The 16606-nt window shown below is 37.0% G+C and overlaps 1 protein-coding gene and 1 pseudogene across 6 annotated transcripts in view; one reads left to right on the forward strand and one right to left on the reverse strand.

The window, feature by feature from the left end:
• Positions 1 to 1510: 1510 nt before the first annotated feature.
• On the reverse strand, positions 1511 to 1914 carry LOC118918847 (ubiquitin-40S ribosomal protein S27a-like; annotated as a pseudogene).
• Positions 1915 to 2838: 924 nt separating this feature from the next.
• Positions 2839 to 16606, forward strand: part of UBAP1 (ubiquitin associated protein 1) — a 58349-nt gene continuing 44581 nt past the window's right edge. For 3 of the 6 annotated variants that reach the window (XM_036898008.2, XM_036898004.2, XM_036898007.2), the window contains exons 1-2: positions 2839 to 3035; positions 4830 to 4884. The gene's annotated coding sequence lies outside the window, so the exon portion shown is untranslated. Of the gene's footprint in view, positions 3036 to 3198; positions 3514 to 4829; positions 4885 to 16606 lie in introns of those variants that run through there. The other 3 variants (XM_036898006.2, XM_036898005.2, XM_057498778.1) reach the window with 3 other exon arrangements.

Here is a 16606-nt window from a genome sequence, read left to right on the forward strand (position 1 = left end):
ATTCCTGTTCTATTTCTCTGGCCACTACTTTTCACTTTCTCTGCTTCCTCTTCCCATGCCTTACTTGTCAGTGTTCCAAAGGGTCCTATTCTCAAAAATTTGAATTAATTTGGTTTTCCATTCTTCTAGCCAAACCTGCAAGAATTTGACTCAGGTCAAAAACCTTCAAGTCATCTTTGAGCCCTCTGATTTCTTTACACTGTGAATCTAATCTGTGAACAAATTCTTATGGCTCTATCTTCAAAATGTACCCAGAAATTGACCATTTCTAATAAACTTTTACTGCTACCACAACTCTAGCCTACAGTGCTATAATTTCCTGCCTGGATTACTATAACTTCTAAGTAGTCTTTCTTCTTTCATTCTTACCCTTCTTTGACTCATGCTTAGTGCAGTAGCTAGAATGATCCTGCTAGAAAGTTAGATCATTTTCCTTCTCTGCTCTAAATTCTCCAATGGCTTTCAGCTCACTTAGAGTAAAAGCCAAAGTCCTTAAATTAATCCAAAAGATCCTTTGTGGTTTAGTTCTGTTATCTCTCTAACTACATTTCCCACTATTCTCTGCTCACTCCATTCCAGCCACACCAGGCTGTTTTCCGTTCCTAGAACACAGAAGGTGAGCTTCCACCTTAGGGCCTTTATACTTGCTGTTCCCTTGGTCTGGCATTATCTTCTCCTAGATATCTGCATGACTCATTTCCTCACTTCCTTTGGGTCTTTACTCAGCTGTACCCTTTCCCTGGCCATCCTTTATACATTTTAGCCATTGATACTTTCTATCTCCTTTCCCCAGCTTTATTCTATGTAACACCATTCACTATTTTATTGTTTTCCTCTAGAATGTAAGCTCTGTGAGGGCAGAGATTTTTGTTTTGTCTCTTTCATAAACTGCTGTATCCCTAGTGTGTAGAACAGTGGCTGATATATTGCAGGCACTCAATAAATACTTAATGAAAAGTTTATTTGTTCAAGGAGTATCAATATACTATAAATGTGTACTCCTTATCTTTTTCCTGATTTCCAAGCTTATATTCCTTCCTGAACATCTCTCTAGAAAACATGCCATCATCTTAATCTCAGTTTGGTCAGGTGAACTCATTTCTCTTAGCACTTCAGTGAAGTTTTTGTTTCTGTTAATAAGAGACCCCCCCAAACTGGGCTCTTTCTTCGTTTCTCCTTCCAGAGAGCAGGTATCTAAATCTCAAATCAATCTCTTAAATCACACTCCAGTTTACCCCCTAGTCTCCATTCCCACTATCTCTGCTTTAGCTCAGGTGTGAGATTTTTTTTACTCAATGCAGAAATCTACCATGTAGTCTCCAATCCATTTTATTCACTGCTACCATTTTTAATTCTCTTGATGAAAATCTGTGCTCAGCTAGATGCTCTCTTACGAACCTTTGTGGCTGCCCATTATGTCTTTTATTTTTTAATTTAAGTATAGTTGATATACAATATTGGTTTCAAGTATACAACAAATTTTTTGCTCTAAATGTTAGTTCATGTTTTATTAACCCATATACAAGTATTTGTCTTCCAGACTGTTGAAGCAATAGATCAGACAACATTTGCCACAATGTCTGTGGCTGGCCATAAAAACTCCAGTACCACATTCATCTGGAGGGCACTCCAGGTAAAGGTGACTGATTTTGCCATTCTCATCCACCTTATGGTATTTCAAAACAGCTTAACTTTCTTTCTCTTATGCTTATTCTCTTGGGAGTGGTGTGAGACTTCTTTCTTAGCACCACCACGAAATCTCAACACAAGGTGAAGAATAGACTCCTTTTGAATGTTGTAGTCAGACAAAGTACATCCATCTTCCAGCTGCTTGCCAGTTACATTTTCTTTTGTATCCCAGGGTTCAACGTTGAGAGTGGCTGTCCCTTTAAGGATTTGCACAATAATCTGCATCTTGGCTGCAATTCCACCACAGATGGCAGATCAGAAAGTATTATCTATTGAATTAAGTAGGCAAATAATCCAGAACTGATGATTTGCTATTCTCTGCTCACCTTAACTCCCCGCCTTTTAGAATGCCCACTTTCTCTCACTGTTAGTTAAAACTGCTGCACCCTTCTTCTCTGGCATTCTGGAGAGAAAATGGGGCTGGAGAATTAGACAAGAGAGTGTACACAGTCTTCATATACCCAGAAAGTGTAGAGATGTAAATCTTTCCTACTTCCTTAGCCAAAAGTAAATTTTTCCAGAACAACTGATGCACCTGTTAGGCCATTATTACTCTGACTTCCTAGAGTTAACTGTTCATGCTTCAAACCCACCAGTTAGGAACTTTTGGGAACAAAGATTCATCTCATTCAGTTATGAGTCCTCCATGCACCTGATTCCAGGCAGAAAGCAGTAAAGAAAGGTTTGGCCTTGGATTATCTGGTTTAAACCCGTTGAATATCATAATTGGGCTGGAGGTTTAGAGGTCATCTTTCAATCCATTCACTTGTAAATGGAGAAAGTGAGGCCCAGAAACGGTAGGACTTGTACTAGGTCACTGACCCAGGACCATAAGCCAGACATCCTGACTCCCCAAAGTGGGTCTCGTTGGTAGGTTTTTGGGAATCCCTTCGAGATTCAAGGCTCTCGGGTTCCCGCCTTGGTCGCTTCTTCAACCCCTATGCTTTACCCTCTCAGTGACCTCCCCCCCTTTTCCTCCCTCACATGGGTCGGAACGGTTCACCCATCCCCATGAGAAAGATCCAGGTAGCAGTTCTGCACCAGGAATGAGCTACGTCACCGTCGGCTCCTCCCATTGGCCTGGAGGGTGGAGCGCCACGCTGTGATGTCAGACGCCCAGGGGGGCGGAGCAGCGAGGGGAAGGAGGAGGGAAGTAGGACTTCAAGATGGCGGCCGTCGTACTGGCTTCCGCTATGGTGACTGCCTGGCCCGGGGCGGACAGAGTTGGAGGTGGTGGCGTTCACTCTCCCTAGGTGCCGTAAGGAGCTCAGCAGAGACCAAGCCTGGGAGGCCGGCCGGCGCTAGCACCTTTCGGCTTTTGGGACGGTGGCGGCAGCAGCGTTCAGGTGCGGGGGGCCTCCCTCTGGGGAAGGGGGGAGTGGGGCGGAGTTGGGGGAGGCGGCCGGTACCGGGAGAAGGATTGGGGGAGGGAACATGGGGAAGAGACTGGAGGCCGCGCGGGATGAAAGGAGCTGCCGCAAGGGGGTGGGAGAAGGGGCCAGAGATTGGTGACTTGGGGACGTTTCTGGGAGAAGGGTCGGAGTGAGGGGATAAGAGTTGAAGGGGCGGAGGGCAGATGGGATGTGGGGAAAATAAATTGGGATTAAGGGAAGTACTACTCTATTGGATGATAGGCTCATTAGACAAATACTAGGCTGGAGTGAGAGCTAGGTGGGATTCAGAGGATGCCAGGGAGGGGGACCTAGATTTTAGTAAAGAAGTGAGTGATGTAGTAGTTCAGGGGTGAGCTGGGGACGTGAGATGCAGATTTAGTTCTCCCTGAGGCTATGAGATTAGGGAGAAAGGAAGAAAACCAGATTTAGGGTGAGTGATCTTTGGGGTGTCTGTGATATTTCCTGGTCTTCTCCAGATACGTTTATCTTGCCTCTTTTGTTTGTTTCTTGGGTGGAGATTTACTTGTAAGTCCACCTGGGACTTAAGAAACAGCCCTACATCTTTCTGTGGAACATTAGGTTATAGTTCATTTATTTGATCTATATCAGTGATCTCTGACCTTTGTGTTGTCACCACATGTGCTTGTTTCCAGATTAGCCTTTTAAAAGTACGGTTCTGCAAAAAAATATGTTTTATATTAAAACTGAAAAGAATTTTGAGAGTTTTTAGACACCATGGAATGTTGCAAAATCAGATTTGGTAATTTAGTTAACTACTGATATCTTCTAACCCCACTTACTCTAGTGCTCTCTTTCCTCAGTTCTAATTATTATTGGGTCTGGGGATGCAAATGATGTTTTTTTGAGAATTTTGCCAGATGGGATGGTGGGAAAAACTGAACACTTGTCTTTAGCGATAGCTAGATCTTTCTGGTTAATGCCCCAAACTAGTTAAACTGAAAGTTTCTGTATTATTTTATAGCGAAGAATGTGAAATAACCAGAATCTGAAAGAATTATATTATCTGCATTAACCTATTTTTTTTAGTGGAATTTTATAAATTTTTGTTTCTAATTCGTCCTAGTCATTCTTTCTGTTACTTATTCAACGTTTATTGAATGCCTACTGTGTGTTGCATTAATAAGAGTCATAATTATGGAAATGGAAAAATTAACATTTCTCTAGTGAGTGTCTCTATACCTGCACAGAAAATAAGTTATTAATTTGGTATGGCCTCATTGGAAGAAAAAGTGTTATTTTAGAAAGGAAGATGAAGAAAAAGTATGGGCATACAAAAACTTGTTGAAATTTTCTTTTGTTTAGCATTTGAGCCATTACCTCATCATGACATACTTTATGTGTATCTGAAAGATTTAAATTTACATTTTGGTTTTAAAGAAGATAGTAACAGTATCATGATACGATGATATTAGGTCTGTAGACAATTCTCATCAGTGGTTGTTCATATTTCTTTTGTCACTTAGTGAGCCTTTTATGTTTTGACTACATGTAAGATACTTAAAATGAGGATTTCTTAAGTTTAATTGCAGGATTAAAGTTCAGTGACTAAAATTCAGGACTTATTCAGTGACTAAAATTCTGAGTATTTTTCAGCACTTTCAGATGTATTTTTATTAACCCAAAGTGTAAATACATGCCAGTATTATAAATCTTTCCTGTTCTCTAATTGTTGAATGTTTTAGATTTATCACATGTAGATTAAGTGTAAATTTTTTTTCCCCACAGACTAACCAAAAAAAGAAAAACAAAAAACACAAACCATCAATTCATCATTAATCAGGTAATTCTCTTTAGACCGTTTTTCTCTAGTATGCAGTACCTTAAAGTAGTAAATAAGTTTTTTCTTAGAATCAAAAAAATCTTGAGTTGCAGCTTCGAAATCAACTGGGTTTAGTTTCCCATGTAACATGGGAGTCCCTGCAAGTATGTCAGGAAGATAAGGGAAAATCTGTCCTCTTTTCCAGATTCTAACTCCTTACAGGAAAGAGCCTTTCAGTTAGAGAAAGAATTGCTCTTATACCTATAGTGCACAATTTTTTGTAATACTGGAAATAATTTGAAGGTAAGAGTAGTATTATCCTATGAATCGAGAGTTATAATTTCAGGCTTTAAAAATTTTAGATGAGGGTAGCAAGATTTACAAAGGGAAAGGTGCTAACTTTTGGGACTATGCTAATGACGCAGGTATTGTTAAACACTCTGTTACTCCTGACAGTTTGATTAGATAGGCAGGTTGTGATATGCAGGTGTTGAAATTGAGAGTCAAATAAGTAATTTAGCTAAGCTTATAGTATAGCTGTAAAATGGTAGAGTCTGAATTTGAATTCAAATTTGTCCAACTTCAGTGTACATACTGCATCTGTTAACACCATTTGCCCCACTTAGGTGGTGACAGGGCCATTCTAATAACTATCAAGTAGATTAAAGTATAAGCACTATATTTAAAGTAATGCCATTTAAACTACTTGTTCTTATTAAAACAGTAGTATAACTAATGATAAAGTTAATTACAATTTTAGTAACTTAAAATTCACCAGTATTCTAGGAGGAAATGAATACCTGAAAATATTTTGTACTTAATAAACTGGATAAACTGGATAAGGGACTAAAAGTTTTCTTCCTTGTGTTGCTGAGTCAGGTTGGAACCAGTTTATTAAGGGCCAGAATTTGTATTTGGCAGTGAACCAGATGTGTTCTCAGAGTCTGGATTGGTCATTATCAGTTGCTTAAAGCTTACTGAACACATCCAGTGTTTTGAGTCACTGAATTGGCTCAGGGTAGTTGTGAATCTTGTTACTGGGTCAAGAGCCTGCGGTGCGTGTTTTGGTTGCTTCACTTCCTCCCCAACACTTGATATTATCAGACTTTTAAATTTTTTCTGATCTGAGTGGGTTTGAAATCTGTTGTGTTAGGATTTCCTGAAGTTGAGCATCTTTTCATATGTTCATTGACCATTTGTGCTTTTTCAGATTGTACACTCAAGTTCTTTGCCTGTTTTGAGTTGTTTCTCTTTCTGAGTAATTTTTTAAGAGGCCTTTATATGTGTATTTTGTACACTAATTGTTAACTTATAGGTTGGAAATATCCTCCCCCAATGTGTGCTTGTCTTTTCATCTCTTCATAATCTTTTGGTGAGAAAAGTTCATAATTTTAATGGATAGAATTTTTCATTCTTTTATGGTTTGTGCTTTGTATGTGTCATATTTAGGAACTCCTGCTAGGCATGCCACTTTAACAAATACAATAGGATATCCATCTTTAATGTGCCATCTAATCTGACATACTGGTTGATTAGAAAGGCAAACTTATCAGGAGTTGAATTCCTGTCATCTTCGGTGTTATAGGACCAGATGGTTTTAAAAGCAGCTTGAATTATGCCTTATACATTGGTGACATATATTTCCTGAAATTGGGAAACCAACAGATTGATGAATGAGGTGTGTATTTTACTAAATGTTAATAATGTGGTGTGACAATGAGAGACTTTTCTTGTGTGTACAGTGTTAGATACAATTCATAACAAACCACTCAGTTTAAGTAGTTAGTATTTCTACTGAAATATTTAAAAAAAATTTTTGATATCTAACTTTTTTAATGTTGGGTTTTATAAACAATTGGGGATTAGAGGGGCTGATGTGGAAACATTTGGAAGACTTTTTGTTTTATTTTCAAGTTTACAACATAATTAGGAAAAAATTCTATGGAATGTAATTACATGGTCAAGTAAAAGAGAGAAATGTCAAGTTTTATAGCTAACAGCTCTTTTTTTTAATAGGGTTGGTATCACCTGTATATGGTATTTAAATTCCATTAGATACGTTTAAAAGAATGAAGTAACTTTTATTCTCAATATTGGAGAAATTACATCTGAAATTATGATGAACATTTCAGATTCAATTAGAATATATGTGAGGGAGTATATAGTTTTTCTGTCTTACTTTGTTTTTTAAATTCTGCCCAGTTCCCTAGACTTGTTTGGCTCCTCCTATCCACTATTAGACCCTTAATCTCTAAGCTATGTATGTGTAAATCTTTGAGCATTTGATTTTCTCTGTTGTGTATTTCTTTTCCACCATGAACTAGTATTTTATTTTCTAAAGCTGATATACTGCATTTTACCCAGGAATTCTCAATAACTTCTGTTTATTCCTTTATGCTTAATGTTTGTCTCCATTAGAATTATTTCTAATGAGGGATTTTGTCCTGTTACTGCTGCCACTTAGAGAAGTACCAAACAGTAGTAGGTACACATTAAATAAATGTTGAGGGAATGAGAATGAAGCTTGAGAAATTGTCTTTTGCCATGCCCAGGCAGGGATAGATTTTCATGTGAACAAAATTTGATTGGGAAGCCGCTTTAAAGAAGGAGCAAAGAAGTAATTATTTAGCTAACTTGTCCATTGGGGAAGACACTAGAACCAGATAGCATGCCTTTTTACTATAGAATTCTATTTATATATTTCTGTGTCTTCTTACTATAGTCTTTGACAGTGGTTTTAGTAGTTGTGTACAATCTCTTGGGTATCCTTTTGACAAGGTTTAATAACATTTGCAATCTGATTTTTTTCCTGAAATATTTTAAAGTTAAATTATAGACTTTACACTAGAATACTTAATTACATATATCTTTTTAAAAAATGAGGACATTTTCCTTCATAAACAATACTGTTATACCCAACCATCAACAGTAGTTCCTTAATATCATTATACCAGTACTTACTCAGATTTCCTCACTTGTCCCCTAAATATCTTTTACAGATTCACAATGCAGTTCTGATACCACCCAGAATTAGGCCAATCGACACAGGTTAAGGGCACATATTCAGAAGACTGCCCTCACTTCAGACATCAGCTACAAGCTGGAGGGTTCCCAGGCCACCTGCATGTCTGAAACAACTGGATACCAATTTGATCATTCCACCCCTGCCCTCAGGTTCAAAATTTTCTAGAGTCACTCACAGAACTCCTAAATGCTATATATAAGATGACAGTTTTATTAGGGCAAAAAAGGATACAAATGAAGACCAGCCAGAAAAAGAAATGCACCAGGTGAAGTCCTAGAGAGTCCCAGACTGGAAGCATGTGTCCTCTCCCCATGGAGTCTGGATGTGTTGCCCTCCTGGCACATTGTTGTGTTACAGTATGCCCAGTATTACTAACCAGGGAATATCAGTGTCCAGAGTTTTGATTTTGTTGGGCTTAACCTTACATAGCCATGATTCACTGAATCATTGGCCGCAAGGTTGGATTTGATTTCCAGCTCTGCCCTCCTGCCTGAAGGTGGAGCATATTACATGGTTTAAAGCCCCAGCACTCTATAATCACATGATTGGTCTTTTCTGCTGTGGCAAGCCTCTGTCCTAAATCATTTTATCAGCATGAGTTACCTAGGGGCCCATGTGAATCACCTCTTTAGCATAAACTATCATATAGGGTCTGAGGGGCTGGTCATGAAAAACAGATACTCTTGTCTCTTGGGTAATTCCAAGGATTTAGAGGATACCCCCCCAGGAACCACGGACAAAGGCCCGCCAAATCTTTATTATACAGGATGATTTGTTCAGTCCTAGATCCAATTAAGAGCACTTATTGGTTGGTGTCTGTGTGCTTTAAATGTCTTAAGGACCTGTGTTTTAGGTATTTCATTTATGGGAATTTCAAAACATACCAGAGTAGAGAAGCAAGTGTAATGAACTCCCATGTGCCAATCTTCCAGTTTTCACAAAGACGTTTTTGTTATTGATTTCTCTTTTCAACTATTTTCTGCATTTTTTGGGAAGTGGGGAAGTACCTGAACTATTTTAAACCAAATCTCAAACATTCCTGTAAATGTGTTATTATGCATCTCTAACTGCTAGGGCTTTCTTTTAAAAACATGATCACCATGCCATTATCACATGTAATGATTATTAGTAATTCCTTGATCTAATGCCATCCATGTTAAAAATTTCTCTTATATTGCCTTTAAAGTGTCATTCTACAGGTGATTTGTTCTACTCACAATTCAGATAAGGTCCATACTTACCATTTACTTGCTTTTCATGTCTGTAGACTCTTTCATTGTATGATAATGAACCCCCTTTCCATATCATTAATTGGAGACACCAGGCTGTTTGTCCTGTAGGTATCCCACATTCATGATTTGTTTGTGCGCTCGTGTTGTCTTTTCCCTTGTTCTTCTATTTCTTATAAATGAATGATTAAATGCTTCTTTTATATTTTTTTGGTGGTGGGAGCAGCAACATATAGGTGTTGCTTTGTATTCTTTTTGCATCTTATAATTATGTCCCGTTTTTAGTGATTGTGGTTGTGTTGAGATGGTTGTCAGCCTGATCATTTATTATAAAGTTTCCCCTTAACCTTTACCTAATAGTTAAGCATCCATTGATGACACTTACATGAGTCAGTTATTTAATTAGAAGGTGTGAAATTGTATCATTATGCTATTTCTGTCATACTTATGTTTATAATATGCCATTTTTCTATAAAGAAGAGCTTTCCCTTACCAGCAGGCTTACTCTGAAGTGTAATTCCTACTGGAAAGGCAAGATGAATGCAATTCTTTTAATTACCCATTTCAAAGTAAACAGTTGGTATAGCCGTCTTCTCTAATGGTAGCAGGTTATATTTGTGTGTGTGTGGAGTTTTTGGAGTATGCTAAAGGATCTTTTCTTTGGTATCATCATGGACTTACGAAATTGCCATTGTATTCAAAACAATAGTCATTCTTTTTTTTAAATTGTAGTTGATATACAATATTTTATTGGTTTCAGGTATACAATCAATTACATACATTATGAAATGCTCACCACAATAAGTGTAGTTACCAACTGTTACCATACAGAGGTGTTAAAATATTATAGTCATTTTTGATGCACAAGTTGTTTGATCAGTGGGAGCCATTTCAAGTTGGGAGCTTTTTAACATGATCTATATAAATCTTTGAAAGATTTCTTGCTTTCATACACAACAAATAGCACACGTTCACATGAATTCTGCACATCTGAAAACAGCCATTTCTCTAAGAATTAATGCAGAAGTGATATTGAGGGCTAAAAATCTGAGTGCTAGGGATGCTTGTTGATGCTGTTCTTGCTACTAAAATAAATACGTAAAAAATCACAAGTTCATATTAAATTTTACAATTTAGATTTAAGAATTAGAGGTTTTTTATTTTACTTTTTAATACTGTATTTGTGTTTTTTCTCTTACATAAAAATATCTGGTTCCTTACAATATAAATATAATTACTTGTTACGTTGAACATATACATAAATGGTTTAAAATAGTAGTACTGATATTACTGCTAACAAGAAACAGTAAAATCTAAAATCTTTGCAGTTCCCTGTGTTCTTAGAACAAAGTCCACAAATACAGAATACTGAGTTCTAAAGTCACTTGAAATGATTATTTTCTATGTGTGGTCATTTTACTAATTTATGTACAGTTAAGTTTATTTGTTTTAGTGTATATTCATTTGAGGAATTTAAAGAATTACATTGTAAGAATATGTCATAATATAGTTACTTTGAAAACTTGATATGTAAGAAGTAAAAGTAAAAATTGCCTGTAACCCATCATTAGAAATATCCACTATTAAAATATTTGTAGAGCTAACATTTATTGAAATGCTAATACCACGTATTAGGATTGTTCAAGTACTTTACATGCATTATCTTATTAATCTTTACAGTAGCCCCATGAGGTAGTTGCTATTATTCCCATTTTACAGGTTGGTTACCTGAGGTTCAGAGGTGTTAACTTTTCCAAAGGATACACAGCTAATGAGAAGCAGACCTGGGGCTTGAACCCTGACTTTTTTTACTCTAAAACTTACCTTTTTAATCGCTGTATATTCTGTTTTCAGTCTCTTTTCTGTGCTTATAAGCAGACAGATATTTTAAAACACATTTCATGCATTTGGGTTAGTTATTATTTTCCTAATGGTGTCTTTTTAGGATAAATTTGCAATTTTGATGAAGTCCACTTTTATTTTTTCTTCTATGGTTTGTGGTTTTGGTGTTAAATCTGAGAAGTTGTTACCTAACCCAAACTCAGAAAGATTTTCTCCTCTGTTCTTTTTTAGGTTTTATAGTTTTAGATTTTATAACATCTGTGGTCCATTTTGAGGTAATTTTTTTGTATATGATATGCAATATGGAAGGTAGGCTTTTTTGTTGTTTTGAATATCAATATCCATTTGTTACAGGACGTTTTGTTGAAAAGATTACCAGATTACCTTTTCTGTTGAGTTGCTTTTGTACCTTAAAATATTTTGTCCATATAAATGTGCATCTATTTGTGAACTGTTTTGTTGATCTATGTGTCTTTTTTTTTTGGTATCATTAATCTACAATTACATGAGGAACATTATGTTTACAAGTCTCCCCCCTTCACCAAGGTCCCCCCCCAAGATACCCCATTAGTCATTGTTCATCAGTGTAGTAAGACGCTGTAAAATCACGACTTGTCTTCTCTGTGTTGCACAGCTCTCCCCGTGCCCCGCCCCACATTATACATGCTAATCGTAAGGCCCCCTTTCTTCTTCCCCTACTTCTCCCTTCCTTCCCACACATCCTCGCCAGTCCCTTTCCCTTTGGTAACTGTTAGTTCATTCTTGGGTTCTGTGATTCTGCTGCTGTTTTGTTCCTTCATTTATACCTTTGTTCTTGTATTCCACATATGAGTGAAATCATTTGGTATTTGGTTTTCTTCGCAGCTCCATCCATGTTGTTGCAAATGGTAGGATTTGTTTTCTTGTTATGGCTGAATAATATTCCATTGTGTATATGTACCACATCTTCTTTATCCACTCATCTACTGATGGACACTTAGGTTGCTTCCATTTCTTGGCTAATTTAAGTAAATAGTGCTGTGATAAGCATAGTGGTACGTCTGTCATTTTCAAATTGGGCTGCTGCATTCTTAGGGTAAATTCCTAGAAGTGGGATTCCTGGGTCAAATGGTATTGCTATTTTGAGCTTTTTGAGGAACCTCCATACTTCTTTCCACAATGGTTAAACTAATTTACATTCCCACCAGCAGTGTAGGAGGGTTCCGCTTTCTCCACAACCTCGCCAACATTTGTTGTTGTTTGTCTTTTGGATGGTGGCGATCCTTACTGGTGTGAGGTGACATCTCATTGTGGTTTTAATTTGCATTTCTCTGATGATTAGCGATGTGGAGCATCTTTTCATGTGTCTGTTGGCCATTGAATTTCTTCTTTAGAGAACTGTCTGTTCAGCTCCTCTGCCCATTTTTTAATTGGATTGTTTGCTTTATGTTTGTTGAGGTGCGTGAGCTCTTTATATATTTTGAATGTCAGCCCTTTTATCGGATCTGTCATTTATGAATATATTCTCCCATACTGTAGGATGCCTTTTTGTTCTTTTGATGGTGTCCTTTGCTGTACAGAAGATTTTCAGCTTGACATAGTGCCATTTGTTCATTTTTGCTTTTGTTTCCCTCACCTGGGGAGATATGTTCATGAAGAAGTCGGTCATGTTTATGTGTAAGAGATTTTTGCCTATGTTTTTTTCCAAGAGTTTTATGGTTTCATGACTTACATTCAGGTCTTTGATCCATTTCGAATTTACTTTTGTGTATGGGGTTAGACAGTGATGCAGTTTCATTCTCTTACATGTAGCTGTCCAGTTTTGCCAGCACCATCTGTTGAAGAGACTGTCATTTCCCCATTGTATGTCCATGGCTCCTTTATTGAATATTAATTGACCATATATGTTTGAGTTAATGTTTGGAATCTCTCTTCTGTTCCACTGGTCTGTGGGTCTGTTCTTGTGCCAGTACCAAATTGTCTTGATTACTGTGGCTTTGTAGTAGAGCTTGAAGTTGGAGAGTGATATCCCTCCCACTTTATTCTTCCTTCTCAGGATTGCTTTGGCTATTCGGGGTCTTTGGTGGTTCCATATGAATTTTTGAACTATTTGTTCCAGTTTGTTGAAGAATGCTGTTGGTAATTTGATAGGGATTGCATTAAATCTGTATATTGCTTTGGGCAGGATGGCCATTTTGATGATATTAATTCTTCTTAGCCAGGAGCATGGGATGAGTTTCCATTTGATCCATACATTTTATAATTGTAACTCTCCATTAGCTAGAACATTAACCAGAATACTTCATTCCCCAGGTCATGCTGGAGAACTAAAACTTTTAAAGCTTTAAAGGAATTATAAAATGATGTCTGTTTGCCATAGCATGTTCAGAAACCATAGAATATTTTTATGGATTATTTCCAGTATTACCTAGAGGCAGCCAGTTTAAATATTTTTATGTATTTCCTTTTGGTTTTTTTCTTATCACAAATTTTAAAATATGGCTGTTTTTGAAATCTGAGAATGTTTACTTTTTATATAATACATTTTTGTTTTTGTTTTATCTTTATGTGTTTTCCCTTCCTCTACTCTAATCATACATTTCCCATGCACCCAGCAGAGTTAAACTGTAATTTGGGTTATCTACGAATTCAGTGTTAACATCATTATGACCACTATTCACAGTCAATCCATGAAAAGCAATAATTGTTTTCCCTGAAGTTGGTATAAGCTGGTGGTGTTAGTTTTGGGCTTCTAAATGTCTTAATCCAGCTCTGCTCCTCAGGGATGGATATTAATTCATCGTTTAGAGGATCAGGATTTACTCCCAACCCTTGTATACATGAAGTTTTATTCCCAGGAATGTGTATTCATCAAGATTATCCCTATAATATAACATTTCCTTTCAAATGTTAATTAAGCCAATGCCTTGTGCTCTTGAAGAGTCAAGTAAGGAAGCAGCTTCATCCATATATTTGCATGCTCACTCCTCTCAGGTGGCCTGTGTCTGCAAATGCCCACCTTTCCCCACAGGTGAACCTGCCATTAGAGAATTCCAGTGAATGTGCTCTTGTCGGTCTTTTCCATACATCTTCAACTGACGCTGGTGACAGCTGCTGTCCTGTGACCTGGCACAGACCTTCTGAAAATCTCTGCTCATGTTCTCACTGGCTCCCCATCAAACATTTTTTCTGACCCTGTGTCAATTCCTTTTGTGGGAGTTAAGAAAAATTTATTTTGCTGAAAGTTGTCCTGGACTGAGATTTGTGGGACCCTCCAGAGAGGCTAACAATTCAGCACTTTTCCAATAGATATTATTTATATATTTGGTCAGTAGTCATCTAACAAGAGTGTAGAAAAAGCAGTGTCCTACTAATAAAAACAATATTTAAAAAATACTAAGAGGATATTCAAAAGTGGTATAAAATGAAGTATTTATAGGTGCCTAAATAGCATGTTATCATATTTTCCATGTCAGTTTCCTTTCACTTTTACCTGAATAGCCTTAGTCACTTACATTTGCTAAGGCTACATGGGTGTTGTTACAAAGTCTGTTCAAAATAGACATAGGGCTCCTCTCCATGATTTTTATATTAACAGAATGTTACCCACTTCGGCCTCTGATCAGCTTTTTGTCAATTCTTTATTGCTATTTCTCAAAACACATAATTTCTTGAGATAGATATAGGATGGTTTAAAATGAAAGTAAGAAAATACACTGGTCTCTCCTTCCAGGTAAACCCATGTACCATGCATTCATGATTTGCTTTTGCTTTCAGAATTTTAGCTGACAGTCATAAGACAGTGGCAGGCAATGGCTGGCCACAGGACTCAGGGTTCCCACAGCCAGTGGGGGTGGCGCCAGGAGAGCTGTGCTCCTCAAGACACAAAATGGTCAACAGAGATAGCTTAATGCCTGGTGAGGGAAGGTTTTTATTTTTTTATTTTTGTTCTTTTCTTAATTTTGCTATCATTAATGTACAATTGCATGAACAACATTATAGTTACTATACTCCCCCTATTATCAAGTCCCCACCATATACTCCTTTACAGTCACTGTCCATCAGCATAGTAAGATGCAATAGAGTCACTACTTGTCTTCTCTGTGCTATACTGCCTTCCCCATGTCTCTGCAAGCAGGGAAGTTTGACTTCTTCCTTGCCAATGTGGATGGATGCCTTGTATTTCTTTGTTTTGACTGATTTCGTGGCTAGGACCTCCAGAACTATGTTGAATAAAAGTGGGGAGAGTGGGCATCCTTGTCTTGTTCCGGATCTTAAAGGAAAAACTTTCAGCTTCTTGCTGTTAAGTATAATTTTGGCTGTGGGTTTGTTATATCTGGCCTTTATTATGTTGAGGTATTTGCCATCTATACCCATTTTGTTGAGAGAGTTTTTATCATGAATGGATGTTGAATTTTGTCAAATGCTTTTTCAGCATCTATGGAGATGATCATATGGTTTTTGTCCTTCTTTTTGTTGGTGTAGTAGATGATGTTGATGGATTTTTGAATGTTGTACCTTCCTTGCATCCCTGGGATGAATCCCACTTGATCATGATGGATGATCTTTTTGATGTATTTTTTAATTCGGTTTGCTAATATTTTGTTGAGTAGTTTTGCATCTATGTCCTTCAGGGATATTGGTTTGGAATTTTCTTTTTTTGTGGTGTCTTTGCCTGGTTTTGGTATTACAGTGATGTTGGCCTCATAGAATGAGTTTGGGAGTATTCTTCCTCTTCTACTTTTTGGAAAACTTTAAGGAGGATGGGTATTAGGTCTTCACTAAATGTTTGATAAAATTCAGCAGTGAAACCATCTGGTCCAGGTGTTTTGTTCTTAGGTAGTTTTTTCATTACCACTTCAATTTCTTTGGTGGTAATTGGTCTATTCAGATTTTCTGTTTTCTTCCTGGGTCATCCTTGGAAAGTTGTATTTTTCTAGAAAGTTGTCCATTTCTTCTAGGTTATTCAGTTTGTTAGCATATAATTTTTCATAGTATTCTCTCATTCTTTGTATTTCTGTGGTGTCCGTGTGATTTTTCCTTTCTCATTTCTGATTCTGTTTATGTAGACTCTCTTTATTTCTTGATAAGTCTGGCTAGGGGTTTATCTATTTTGTTTGTTTTCTCAAAGAACCAGCTCCTGCTTTAATTGATTCTGTCTATTGTTTATTCTTCTGCATTTTATTTATTTCTGCTCTAATCTTTATTATGTCCCTCCTTTTACTGACTTTGGGCCTCATTTGTTCTTCTTTTCTAGTTTCATTAATTGTGAATTTAGACTGTTCATTTGGGATTGTTCTTCTTTCCCGAGGTAGGCCTGTATTACAATGTATTTCCCTCTTAGCACGGCCTTCACTGTGTCCCACAGATTTTGTGGTGTTGAATATATTGTTTGTTTCCATATATTCCTTGATCTGTGTTTTTATTTGGTCATTGATCCATTGATTATTTAGGAGCATGTTACTAAGCCTCCATGTGTGTGTGGGCTTTTTCATTTCCTTTGTGTAGTTTATTTCTAGTTTCATACCTTTGTGATCTGAGAAGCTGGTTGGTATAATTTCAATCTTTTTGAATTTACTGAGGTTCTTTTTGTGGCCTGTATATGATCTATTCTTGAAAATGATCCATGTGCACTTGAGAAAAATGTGTATCCTGTTGCTTCTGAATG

Source organism: Manis pentadactyla, chromosome 3, assembly GCF_030020395.1.
Source record: "Manis pentadactyla isolate mManPen7 chromosome 3, mManPen7.hap1, whole genome shotgun sequence".
NCBI classification, from domain to species: domain Eukaryota; kingdom Metazoa; phylum Chordata; class Mammalia; order Pholidota; family Manidae; genus Manis; species Manis pentadactyla.